At 37.4% G+C, this 13,328-nt stretch overlaps 1 pseudogene; it reads left to right on the forward strand.

The window, feature by feature from the left end:
* Positions 1 to 5,313: 5,313 nt before the first annotated feature.
* Positions 5,314 to 12,747, forward strand: LOC129065507 (high mobility group protein B1-like; annotated as a pseudogene).
* The last annotated feature ends 581 nt before the right edge of the window (positions 12,748 to 13,328 follow it).

Raw genomic sequence — 13,328 nt, forward strand, 5'->3', positions numbered from 1 at the left:
CCTCTTCAACTAAACTTCAGAAAATGCCCTCTAACCATACTCTCACAGGGTGATGACAATTTAATTAGATCAAGACCTCAGCAAAGAAGAGTCATGATGGGACTGAAGACAGTTACGGATTGCAGCTTGAGGTTTTGCTGCCATCCTTCCGAGAGTCCAGCAGCTACATAAAATGCCTACCTCAAAAGACAGGGAGTGCTTATACATTCATATTTTTACTCTCCCACCAAAAAAGAGTCAAGGAGAAAGTACCCATCTATTAATGCACAATATTATTGAAAGAGGGTTGGACTTGAAATCAGAAGAGTTTGTTGTTGTTGTTGTTGTTGTTGTTTTAATTTGAGTGTATCTTTTGTGGCAATTTGGCCTTGGGGAAGTCACTTCAAACTCTCTGAAGCTCAATTTGTTCCCTTTGTTAAAAATTAATGTATTTTTCCAATATAAAAAGCACCGACTCCGAAAGAATCTAAATCACCATATTTCTCCGTGTTTTGTGCCAACATACCTTATAAAAGAAGCCTAAGGAAAAGGAGACAGACTACCGGCTAAACTGCCAGTGACAAGAAAGAAGGTAAGGAAAAAGAGGCAATGTTCAGAGAAGTTTACTTAAAAACAGTGCCTTGTGATAAAAGCAAAGGGAACATAGTTCATGTAACAGCTAAAGGTACCCCATAGTCACTCAATGGAACAGGTTTTTAAAAAAGGAAGAAAGGAAAAAGAGGAATGGGGTTCACATGGACTCTTACATTTTCATAACAGGAAGCTGCATGCAAAAGTGCATAGCAAGCACATGACACTGTAACTGATTTCACACAGAAGGAGTGCTACCAGTATCATTGTTTCAATGTGAATGTGTAAAACGATGTAGCTCATTTGAAATCATTTAGAAAAAGCAAGAGATTTTCATTAAAAAGTAGGTAGACATAAAATAGAAATGCTGTTGCTAGGTTTGTATACGAGAAGAATGGCACTACAACAATCCTAATGGAATATTATGAAAGACTCATACAATTGTATTTATGACTTGCTTTCTTATAATTCAGGTATGTATTGAGAAATGCAGAGTGGAGAAAGAGCTGAAGCATAAAACCTCCATTCTTATTTTCTTTTTTCCTTTTCTTTTAAACACTTCATTCTTAAGAGATCATATGTAGAACAAAACAGCAAAAACTGCTCAGGAAGGGGATAAATACAAGTTTGTATCATGCTCTCAAAAACAGAAATAATCACCAGCAACAGGTCCATCCTTCTCCCAAAACACTAGTCTAGAGGGAAAGATACTTTCTGTGGCTAGGTCCTCAAGGAAATATTTCCTTTTTCTCCCCTGAATTTATATCATTAATCATCTCATTCCACAAATAATGTGAGGTAGCTAAGTCCTGGGGAATTCTTACTGGGGATACTTTTACCAATCTGTCTATAAGTCAAGAACATATATAGCCTTTCTATAGAACCAGATGCTTTTTACCATGCATGGTCCTTCTGGGAAACATAAATCAAAAAAAAATTTAACTGCATGTTGAATGAGCTTGTTTTCAAGGCAAGCATGATGACCAAGAAACATCGCCAGTGAACAAGGGGAAGAAACAAAGATAATAAAAGAGAGAGAGAACTGAAAAATAACTGACATTTCCTTAGGCAAGGCTCTGAAGAGGGACCTATTATACAAACTACAGTGCCCAAGGAGGCCATAGTTTGTATCAATGACCACCAAAAATGAAGGGACTTCATCCAGGCAAGTGGGAATACAGAGGAAAGATTCGAAGAAGTAGGCAAGACTGGAAATCAGGTCTACAACAGGGTTCTGGTAACAGCCTATCTAGCTGTTCAAAAGATAACTTTGGATAATGACTATACCAGGAACAAGATATACCTTCTTATGCTGTGGAAATACCAAAAACTAATCAAAGTATTAGAGTTCTTTTTAGGTAAGCCATTCAGGACAAAATGTAACTCTGGGAGAAAATTGGTACTTACCAGTATATGAAGGCAGAATTGAGCTAACTGATAAGGCCCCTGTGGAAGATACAGACTGATAAAGCAGGCAGATCCAAAGAACTCATTTAGACATAAAATCCTGACTGAATAATATCAAAATATTTCTAGACCCTACCACATTGGTGGGGTCAAAATAACAAATGTGTTCCTGGCATTCATCAACATGAGCTCAGGAACTAAGCAGAGATACATCTTCATACAAAGAGCAGGGAAGAACACACACAACTGAGCAGGAATGGGAAAGGGAGAAATTGCCATTTGCCCACATATATAACAAAACCTTTCCTTGTTCTAGCGCAACAAGGTATTTCTTATCACACAAACCTACATCCGAAAGAAGAGAGAAAGTCATAGAAAAAGTAAAAAATAGAACATCCAAAGTATCTATCTTCTCTATATTTTTCCACTAAAATATTTTTCCATTAAAAATATTTTTCCATTAAAAATATAGTTTAAAAAATAAACTATATTTAGCCATTTAGTTTATGTTCCTGAATTTATCAAGATTATTCCAAATTTTTACTAGTCATGTTTTCTAAAACATTTTTTAAAGATTTTATTTATTTATTTTTTGAGAGGGGAGGGAGGGAGAAAAAGAGGGAGAGAAACATCAATGTGTGGTTGTCTCTTATGTGCCCCCTAATGGGGACCTGGCCTGCAACCCAGGCATGTGCCCTGACTGGGAATCGAACCTGTGCCCTTTGGTTCGCAGGCTGGCACTCAATCCAATGAGCCATACCAGGAGGGCTATATTTAGAAATGTTTATAATCAATAGTTTGGACTTTCAATGATAAATTCACAGCATTCATACTAAAATAAGGAGCAGAGTTTTCTTTAAAATACAAATGAATTAAATATTATTTTTATTTTGTGGTTTAGAAAGTTAAATCATTTAAAAGGTTAACAAATTTGAGACCATCTCTGACTCTTGAGCCCTTAACAATAAAACTTTAAGTGAGCTAGAGAATCCATTGTCAGTTGTCATCATCTTTCTGGATTCTTCTCATTTTAAGCCTATTCCTCCCAATCCTTTACCGCTGCTTTATTTTACTTCTATTACTTTATTTCCACCTCTTAAGCTCTGGCATTGTGTCTCTATATTTTGACCCTTCAAGGATTTTAACAAAGATTCTCACCCCCAATTCTGCCCTCCATAATGCACTCAAATATATTAGTTTATTCACTGACGTGATGGAATGTGTGTTTCCCCCCACCGTAATTCATATGTTAAGCCCTACACCCCAGAATGGCATTATTTGAAGTAAGAAAAAAGTATTTGGGGTTAAGTGAGATCATAAGGATGGGTGACCCAACAAGATCAGTGTCCTTTTAAGAAGAGAAGGGAGTAAGCCCTCTCTCTGCACACACAGAGGAGAGGATATGTGAGGATAGAGTAGCTATCTCCAAGCCAGAAAGGGAGTTCTCACCAGAAACTGACCCTACCAGACCTTGAGCTGGGACTTCGATCCTCCAGAACTGTGAGAAAGTAAAGACTTGGTGTTCATGCCACCTTGTCTGTGGTACTTTGTTGTGTGTAGCAGACTGAGTTGGCTAAGATAGTCCTGGACACGAAACAGCACAATTTCCCCCATATGCTTCCTTAAGCAAAAGATGGAGGGGGACTCACAGACAACATACAACTGATAATAACAGAAACCGTCAAATTACATGCATTTTCATTATTACTGAAGGATACCATATCTTTGGAAGAAAGCAATGAAAAGATCTGTAATTAAAAAGTGAGAGTTTGCCCTCTTTCAACATTGCAGCCAGTGGTTAACACTATCACTAATGTGACGTTTCTCTTTCTAGACATATTTTTGAAAGTCAAGAATTAAGAAGTCAAGTTGATTTTAATAGTTTTCTAATTCTTGCATTTATAAGAATCATCAGGGATGTTATTTTATAATATAGATTGTTGGGGTTCACAGAAATTCTAATTCAGTAGATCTGGGGTGTGATCTAGGAATCCGTATTTCAAATACCTAGTAGTTCTGATATTCAATCGTAAGACCACATTTGGTCAAGCATTAATTTAAATATTCTAGCTATGGGCTCTGTGTTTTTATTAATATCATTACATATTTTAATGTTGTTCAGTTACTGCCTTTTCACCATTTCTCAAAAATGTATTCATTTTATGAGTTTTAAAATATATTATTTGTCTAACAGTCTCTAAACATTTATGATTCCCTTCAGAAAAACAGAAAATCGTATTTTAATTGAGCTGTGAACTTGGATGCAGGCCTACTAGAACTCATAGGAAAAGGTGTTTCTCTGTTTTATTTTCCTTTTTATTAGTTTACAGTCACCAATTACCCATTTATTCCCACATTTTATGGTTGAACTAATTTGATCCCATAATCTCAAGGCATTCATAAAGACAGAAAGATTAGGCAAATAAAAGACAACCAAATGTGCTTTTTTCCCTTCTGATGAAATTTAAACTAGAGCAACTGAAGTTTATTATAAACTGCAAGTGTTAAAGAAAAAAATGCACTAAAAATTCGCTTTATTAAGGAGATATAGATAAATAAGTAACACTACGCTCCTTTATGGTCACCATTAATAATTTTAAAGCAATTAAAAAAATAGTACATTAACAACTATAGGTGATTTGTAATGTGAGTTAAACATTGTTGTCATTGGGGTGAGTCAAAATAGATTTTCATTCAATTACCTATGCATCTTACCTCCCCAAGGATACTTGAAGGAGTCATCTGTACCAAACTCCTTAGTGATTTTTTTTTATTTGAAGTTCATTAGCTCAATGGCAGATTGATGTATTGCACTTAAATTACACTCAAATGTCATCTTTTAAAAAATCTACTAACATAGCCTTACACTATGGAGTTAAATTCAATCATTCAATTTAGCATTTGGTTCTTTGAAGACATTACTTTCCTTTATCAAATTCAGGCTGCAAGGCTGCCAGAAAAGGTGTTAATCATGTCATTTGCTGCCATTAATGTGAGCTCTGTTTTCACCCAGTTCTCTGCTCAACTTCCTTTTGCATGTTTTGCTTTTTTTACTAAGAGTCTACCACTGTATAAGTATTTCCGAAGTGTAACTTATGTGCAATAGGAAGCATATTAAGCAATCAATAAATAAATATTTATTGAATATCTACCATGTTTCTGAAAGAAGAAGACCTGTGCCCTTCACTGAAAGAATTTGTCATCTTATTGGCAAAATATGATTTACATACATGAAAGGATTAGGGCCATAAAATAAAGTGTTAAATTAAGTGGTTCAAAGAATTATATGCTGCAAGAGTTCAGTGTGGTTAGAGGATTTAATCTGGGGTCTAAAAAATGAGCAAGGTTTTGGAAGAAAGAAAGAACAGTGAAAACGCTTACAAATCAACTAAAAATGGTATGAGTACAGAAGGTGGGTTCAGAAGCAAGGGGTATGGTCGGTGTAACATAGAATGAGCAGCCAGCCTGCCCAGACCAGAAACTTCATGTGAAAAACAGTAAGAAAGATAGACTGTCTAAAACAAAAATAACATTTATTAGATTGTCCTGCTATAAAACAAACAGCAGATGAAAGACTATCTTTGGTCCCTAAAGAGGTACATTCCTTAAAGAAAGATAATATTTTAAGAATGTTCCATCCTTGCTTCTTCATGTCATTCACCTACAGAATTTTTTTTTTCTGCACTTAAATTTTGTTCATTTTCTACCATCACTTGATTGGCAAAGTACAAGAGAAGAATTTAAATTCAACTTTGCTTAAGCTTATCTCCCCTTTTTTGCTTTTTTGGGTAAGAAGTGACGGATTCAGCTCAATATAATCAATCACTGGCTGGGCATTTTATAATAGCTAAACATTTGTTAGGATCCAAATTCTGCATGTTTTTGCATATAAAATAATTTCCTGTGAGAATTATGAACTGGGAATTCTAACAAAGAGAAATTGAATTGAGGATATCTTAAGCATGCTATAAATGAATTTATAATGCAAGTAGTATAATCTTAAATTGTGGACATAATCATCAATCCCTCCTTACTTAGGAAGTTAGAAAATCTCTTCCCTTGAAATTTTTTTTCTGTCCTCTTTTTGAAAGTAAAACTTGGTTTATTGTTTTTGGCTTTTCTGCTCTATTTTCTCTTTTGGTGCCATGTAGGAGGTTTGCAGAAACCATTGACAATGATGCACAGTCTAGTTAATCCTGACATTTGGGCTGTGTGACCTCCCTAAGAACCAGTCACCCCCATTCTCACTCTCCTTCACACTCTCTGTTGTATTGTTTTCATTATGTGTGTGTGTTCAGTGAAAGTGTTGGTTGCCAATTTAAACTATTTATCATCTTCACTGCTTCAGCTGCTGCTAGATTTCTGAACAGTGATCTGCCAATAACTTCCATGGAACACATGCTCACTGCAGTTTTCATGCCGGTTGCCTGTTGCTGAACTCTTTGTACACACTCGCAATTCATTGTGTTACCCCCATGTACTGTTTCTGGCATCTGCCCTAACTGCTGGATTTCCCTGTATGGAGAAGTTCAGCAATTCTCTTTACAAACTCTCTGCCCAGTGGGAGGTGCTATTATTTTACTGTATTTGGGGAAAGTGGCTATTCCCCCAGGAAATAAAAAAAAAACCCTGTCTTTTATACTTCCTCATTTTCTCACTCTGACAAAAGTCAAAAGGTATTTTACCCAGGGGCTATGAGCATAGCAGGAGCATTTTTTTGGTTTATTTTATTTTAAGCTCCAGCCTTTCCACTAAATATGGGTATAAAATCTAACTTTACAGAGTCTAGAGCTAGCTAATGGTTAATGTGGACTGAGCACCTAAGTGCAAGATGATACGCTAATGATTCACATGATTTATTTCAATCAATTTTTAAAACATACCTATGAGACAGGTAAGGTTATCCCCTTCATTTAGATAAGTATACTAAAGTTTTAAAAGTTAAAGAAATTTGCTCAAGTTAACTAAGTCTGACATTTAAATATAGGTAGGTATAAGTAGTAAAGAAACTACCGGATACCAATTTCTTTACTTCAAAATTGCATTGAATCTCAGGCCATCAGTGACACTGAAACAAGACTTTGGAATGTGAACATGACCTCCCTGTCCAACACCATTATTTAAAAAAAAAAAAAAAAAAGCAGGCAACCTTATGAGTGCCTAGGACAACAAAAAATAATGTTCTTTATATTATGCACTTGTATTGATTAAAATAAATAAAACTAGAACCAAATTATTGTCACAAATAGAACCAAGCTTAGTTCAAATATAGTAGAAGCTCATTACTTATTCATTTAATAGTCCGGAGGGAAGCATTCTGTTCAGCAGGATAGATCTCCTCCCTGCTATTACTCAGAGATCCAAACTGATAGGGCTTGGTCACGTATAACACAGGGTTTTCAGTGTTCCTCTATTCACCTTTGATTACCACATTCAATGACCAAAAAATAAAAAATTAGAAAGAACATGAGGGGTATGTCTGGAGGTTTTTATAGCCATCCTAGGAAGTGGCACACATTACTTCTTCTCAAATAGTGGAACCGCTGGAAGAGCATAGTCTCATGACTAAAGCTAAGTGCAAGAAAACTTAGGAAATAGTGTAGCTGACTAGTCATTTGTCTAGGGCTTCAATTACAGTGGAAGAAAGGGAAAGTCAGTTCTAAGGGACAGATTGCCATCTCCACACAGTCTACCTCTCTGACAATCGAATATCTGTACCTACATAAAGTAGACTCATTCCCTTCCCAAGAGGACAATTCAAAGTCTCACCCAGTTGCTTATCCAGTTCAAAGTCCAGGTATCTCTGGAACGTGACCTTTCTCCACCAGGGCTAGATGTTTTTCCCCCATAGTACAGACACCAAAATGAAGGTATTCTGCTTGAGCCTGTCATTAGATGTTGACGGAGCAGGGTAACCACAGTAAAAATTCCTGTTAAGCAGGAGAAGAATGTGTAGAGAAACAGAAACACTCTTTCATTTCTAGTAGGAATGCAAAGTGGTAAAGCCAATTTGTAAGGTAGTTTGGCAGTTTCTTAAAAAAGTAAACATATTCTTATCACATGATCCAGCAAATGAGTTGAAAACTTATGTCTACATAAAAACCAACAAATGAATAATTCGTGATAGCCAAAACCTGGAAGAAACCAAGATATCCTTCAATAAGTGACTGGAAAACAAACTGTGTCATATTTATACAATGGAACATTACCCAGTGATTTTAAGAAAGGAACTATACAGCCATGAAAAGACATGAAAAACCCCTCAAATGCAGATTGCTAAGTGAAAGAAGCCTTTCTGAAAAAGCTATATGCTGTACGACTACAAATATATGACATTCTGGAAAAAGCAAAACTATGGTTACAATAAAAAAGTGTAATGGTTACCAGGGCCTAGGGCAGGGCAAGAGGGTGGGTGGAGAAAGGTTCAAGGAGGAAGAGAGAGATGAATAAGTGGAACATAGGGAATTCTTATTGCAGTGAAACTATTCTGTATTATATTATAATGATGGATATATGTCATTACAGATCTGTCAGAACCCATAGAATGTACAACACAAAGAGCAAGCCCTAATGTAAAGTATGGAATCTAGTTAATAATGTATCTATATTGGCCCATCAATTGTAAAAAATGTACCACTCTAATGGAAGAGATTAATAGGGGAAATAATAGGAAAATATTGTGGGTTTCGGTGTTGGGATGAGGGGCTATATGGAAACTCTTTGTACTTTCTACTCAATTTTCAGTAAACCTAAAACTGCTCCAAAAAATAAAGAAATCTTTATTTTTTAATAGAATACTGGCAACAACACAGCAATCATAATTCTTTGAAACAATGCACTCCTGCTGAGTGGGTTTGCAGGAGGCCCTGACCTGGGAGTAGAGGGAGTCTGCAGACTGGCGTCATTTGGATTTCTGGGAAGAGCTTCCTTGTCCATGATACTCCGGGGTCCCTGGACTTGCCCTCTGAGCAGCAACTCTTTCTCTGCCGTCCTCCAGGGCGCATCTGTAAAGAACACTGAGTGTACGCCCTTCTTACAAGCCAAAGAGTCAAAAACTTTCTCAGATGCGGTTTACGGTTTCTTTGGCAGGACAACTCCCTCAAAAACGGAGTTCTTGGATTATTTCCTTCCTGTCCCTTCCAAGTACGAGCATTCACACTCAAAATAATTTCTTAGATGTAATTCTTTAGTCTGCTCTTGTTTCAACGACCCCAAAGAGTGCGTGCGCGTGCAGGTGCGCATGTACACAGGCCCGCACACCCCGCTGCGCCTGCACTTCGCAACAGCAGCCACCCTGAGGACATCTGAAACAGCTGGGTGGTAGGAGATCAGATTTTTGCTGCAAGGTTAAGTACCTTAATTTAACTTAGAAATCTTACTGGGCCTTTGCATTTGAAGCCGTTTTAAGTCTTATTTCCTGTTTGGGTTTCAGAAGCAGTTAGCTTTTCCAGTCCTGTGAAGCCTGTGAATTCTCTCTCGCCCCTTCAATCTCTGTGCACAAACCAGCCAATTCCTGCAATACAGTACCTTACTTGAAGTAATGAATAGCAGCCAAAATGTATAAACATTCCAGCTCTTTTCCAACCACTACACCTAAAACTATATGAGCATGTGGTCTGCATTCCAAGTTGTAGTTGGAGATAGCTTTAATAAATGTCAATGTTTTGCAATGATATCATGTATTTCTCCAACTTTTCAGCTTGTGACACCACTGCCCACACATTAATTTCTGGATTGGTTACAGCAGGCAAATTGGTTGAAACAAACACCGAAAATTCAGTGGTTTAAAAAATATGTCTTTCTCACATAAAAGGGGTTCCAGGCCAACTCTGGCTTTTCTCCACACAGCCATTTGGGCATGAGTCTGATGGTGACTCTGCCATTTAAATCACATGCAAGTTCCAACATCTCTCTGGTTATTGTCATTCTAGTTAGGCAGAAGCAAAAAACAGTGTGGCAAAATGCTCAGAAGACTTACAGGCGAGGTCTGAGATTGGGACACATCACTTCTACTCACATTCCATGAGGAATTACTCAGGCATATGGTGATATCTAATGCAAAACACACTGGGGGAGGTAAGTGTATCTGGTCAACCATTTGCCCAACACTTCAACTCCAATGGAGAAAAGGAGAATGCATTTTAAAAGGCAGCAATATTGCCCAAATCCTAATAGATCTTAGCCTGACCCCATCCTAATTTTATGGGATAGTGACTGATTCATACCCCACACCACACAAAAGTGTGCCAACCCACATTTACCTCTAGACACCCAAAGAGTCCTATGGTCAGAGAAAAAACATTCCATTTCCACTTCACTCAAAAGCTTGCCTTCTAAATTTCTGTCCCAGAATCTTCTGCTCAAGATAGTTGTGGGTGGGAAAGTCAATTGAAGAAAAACCCCTTTCCAGGAACAGACAAATACATCACAGCATAGTAGTGCATATTACTATATCCATCACATTTAGAATAATTATGTGTAGAATCAACAGTCAATTTCATCTTGCACTAGCAACCCTGTACTTTATACATTTCCTGCAAGCAGCAAGGGTCAAACTTAGGTTTCATTCTGCCATCTTCTTTCCAAAGTGCCCACATCTCCAGGAAGAACAAAAATCCATTCAGTGGCAGAGTGCAGTATCAATTCAGACAAAGAAATAAAATATTTATTTTTAAAAGCAGTGATATTCTAATATATTATCATCACTAATATTAAGTCACTTCCTAGATGTGAGACATGATTCAAAGTGTACTTGTATTACTTGAATCTTCCCAAATATTATTATCCCCGTTCTACTGAAGAGAAAACAGGTTGAGAGAGGTTTGCTAAGCACACACTGAAAGAAAGCCATATATTGGCAAAGAGTGCACTTAGCTTCACGGTCCAAAATGTTTTTATTTGGGTGAACAATAACATCACATTTTTTCTCCAAGAACAAGGTATAATTCGTAAGTGATTTGTGCTTTACATTTGTTGAACAAAATAACCACTCAGGAGGTTTTCTCAGAGTGAGGGAACAGTCAGCTTCAAAGGAGTATTCAAGTCTTTACCTGCTACAGAAGCTGCCTGTAGCTTTTACATGGCAGTTTTTATAGCCTCTACCTAACCAAATTTCAGAACACACTGTTAGGAAAACTTGCAAGTGTCAAGAGTTGCTCAGAAGCAATCCTAGCTTCACTGTACTTAACATTTGAGTCATCGGAAGCTACTTGTTCTCATTTCACACCTACCAAGCCACCTTCTGATTATGAATTGGCTTCCCATGTGGTTCTGCAACAGGGAAAAATATGGTGACCAAAAGGATCTAGAGTATTTATAGTTTCAGTGACAACAGTTCCTTACAGCAAAATTAATAAATGGCTTAGATTATATAGTGAATTTCCATGCCAATTGCCAAGAGACAAAATTGCAATGATTATGCAAACTCAGGTGTTCTTACCAAGTAATAATCAAATTTATCATTTAAAGTTAATAGCTAGATATTCTGGAATCTAGGAAAGAGAACTGAATAGAGAAACCAGAAGCCCTCATGGGCTGTTTGGTTTGGTTCCAAGGTACCAGGCTGAGTAAAATAATATTACAAAAGTAAAAACATGAAAAGAGCCATGAGAAGACTAGAAATTAAATTGTACAAAATTCAAATTTCATTTAGATATTGATATGGAGAAGCTATAGCATTTTAAGGAATATGGGAATTCAGTCAAACTAAGAAAGTATATCTTATAATTTTGCACCACAAAAAAGGAAAACTTTAGAAGATGATCCATAAAAAATTAATTTGAAATTTCCTGCATTATTATTCAGACTCAGGCCTTAAGGAAAATGAATAAATTGAATTCAACTGAAATCAATACAGGGGGGAAAATTCAAGAAGTAAAGGCTAATCTAAGATTTCACGTTTGAAAGCTGTGGGAAATGGGTATGCTTCCAACAGTGATGAAAAGGCCAGTCAAGTGGGAAAAAAGTCTTGTTTTCTGAAAAGCTGTGTCTCCCTCTCTTCAGATATGGACAGAATCATCTGACAGATGACTAATAAACACCCATCTAAGGCCAGTACTATACTAGGTGCTGGATAAAATACCAGAGAAAACTTTAAATGGTTCCAGTCTATAAGAAACTTTAAGTATTATTGAATAAATACATAACTAGTTTCTCAAGAAGACTGTAAAAATTTGGGGTAAAGATTGTAAACGTGGCTGTGTCTGGCTCCCACGCTCCCGGTCATTGCAGTACACTGAGCTCCACAAAGACCGCGCCTGGACAAGCGCCAACAGGACGGGCACGCTGTGACTGTGCGCGCACTGAGGAAAGTAATTAGACACGGGCAGAGGGGATCCTGGGAAGCCAAGAGGCAAAATGTCATCACATGCTTTCTTTGTGCGGACTCTCCAGGAAGGTACCAGATGCTTCAGTCGACTTCCCAGTGTTTCCTAAATGTTCTCAAGAGCTGGAAGACCATCTCTGCTAAAGAGAAAGGAAATCGTGAAGACATGGCAAAGGTGAGAATGGCCCGGCTTCAAAGAGAAATGAAAACTTTTATCTTTCCTAAAGGGGAAACAAAAGAGAAGTTCAAGGATCCCAATGCACCCAAGAGACCTACTTCAGCCTTTTTCTTGTTTTGTTCTGAGTGTCGTCCCAAAAGTCAAAGGGGAGCATCCCGGCCTGTCCATTGGTGATGCTGCAGAGCAGCTGGGAGAGATGTGGAGTCACACGGCTGCAGGGGACCAGCAGCCTGATGAAAAGAAGGCGGCCATGCTGAAGGAGAAATAGGGGAAGGATATGGCTGTATACTGAGCTTAAAGTGAAGCCTGACGCAGGGAGCCATCAAGGCTAAAAAAAGCAAGAAGAAAGAAGAAGATTAAGAGGATGAGGAGAAAGATGAAGAAGATGAAGATGAAGAAGATGAATAAGTTGATTCTAATGCAGTTTTTTCCTTGCCTATAAAGTATCGAACGCCCTGTGCACAACTCATACCTTTTAAAGAAAGATATTGAAATATAGGCTGTTGAAGATTTGTTTTTAAGCTGTGCGGTATCTTTTTCTGAATAGTTAACATACTACTGAATGTGTCTTTAGATAGCCCGATCCTGGTGGTATTTTCAGTAGCCGCTAATCTTGCCTGCTACAGTATGAGGATTGTAAATTGGCCTGGAAACTTAAAGCAGGTTCTTGTTGGTGCACAACACCAATTAGCATATATGGGGATGATGAGGTATTTTTCAATCCTCAGTCTGATGCTGCTTATACAAAATAATTGTTGTTCTGTTAACTGACTACCACTCTGTCATTGCAAAAAATAAAAATAAAAATAAGTTGCAGTTATTTTGTTGACATTCTGAATGCTCCTCAGT

Source organism: Pteronotus mesoamericanus, unplaced genomic scaffold, assembly GCF_021234165.1.
Source record: "Pteronotus mesoamericanus isolate MK-2021 breed Mesoamerican mustached bat unplaced genomic scaffold, CSHL_Meso_final contig_180, whole genome shotgun sequence".
In the NCBI taxonomy this organism is placed as follows: Eukaryota; Metazoa; Chordata; class Mammalia; order Chiroptera; family Mormoopidae; genus Pteronotus; species Pteronotus mesoamericanus.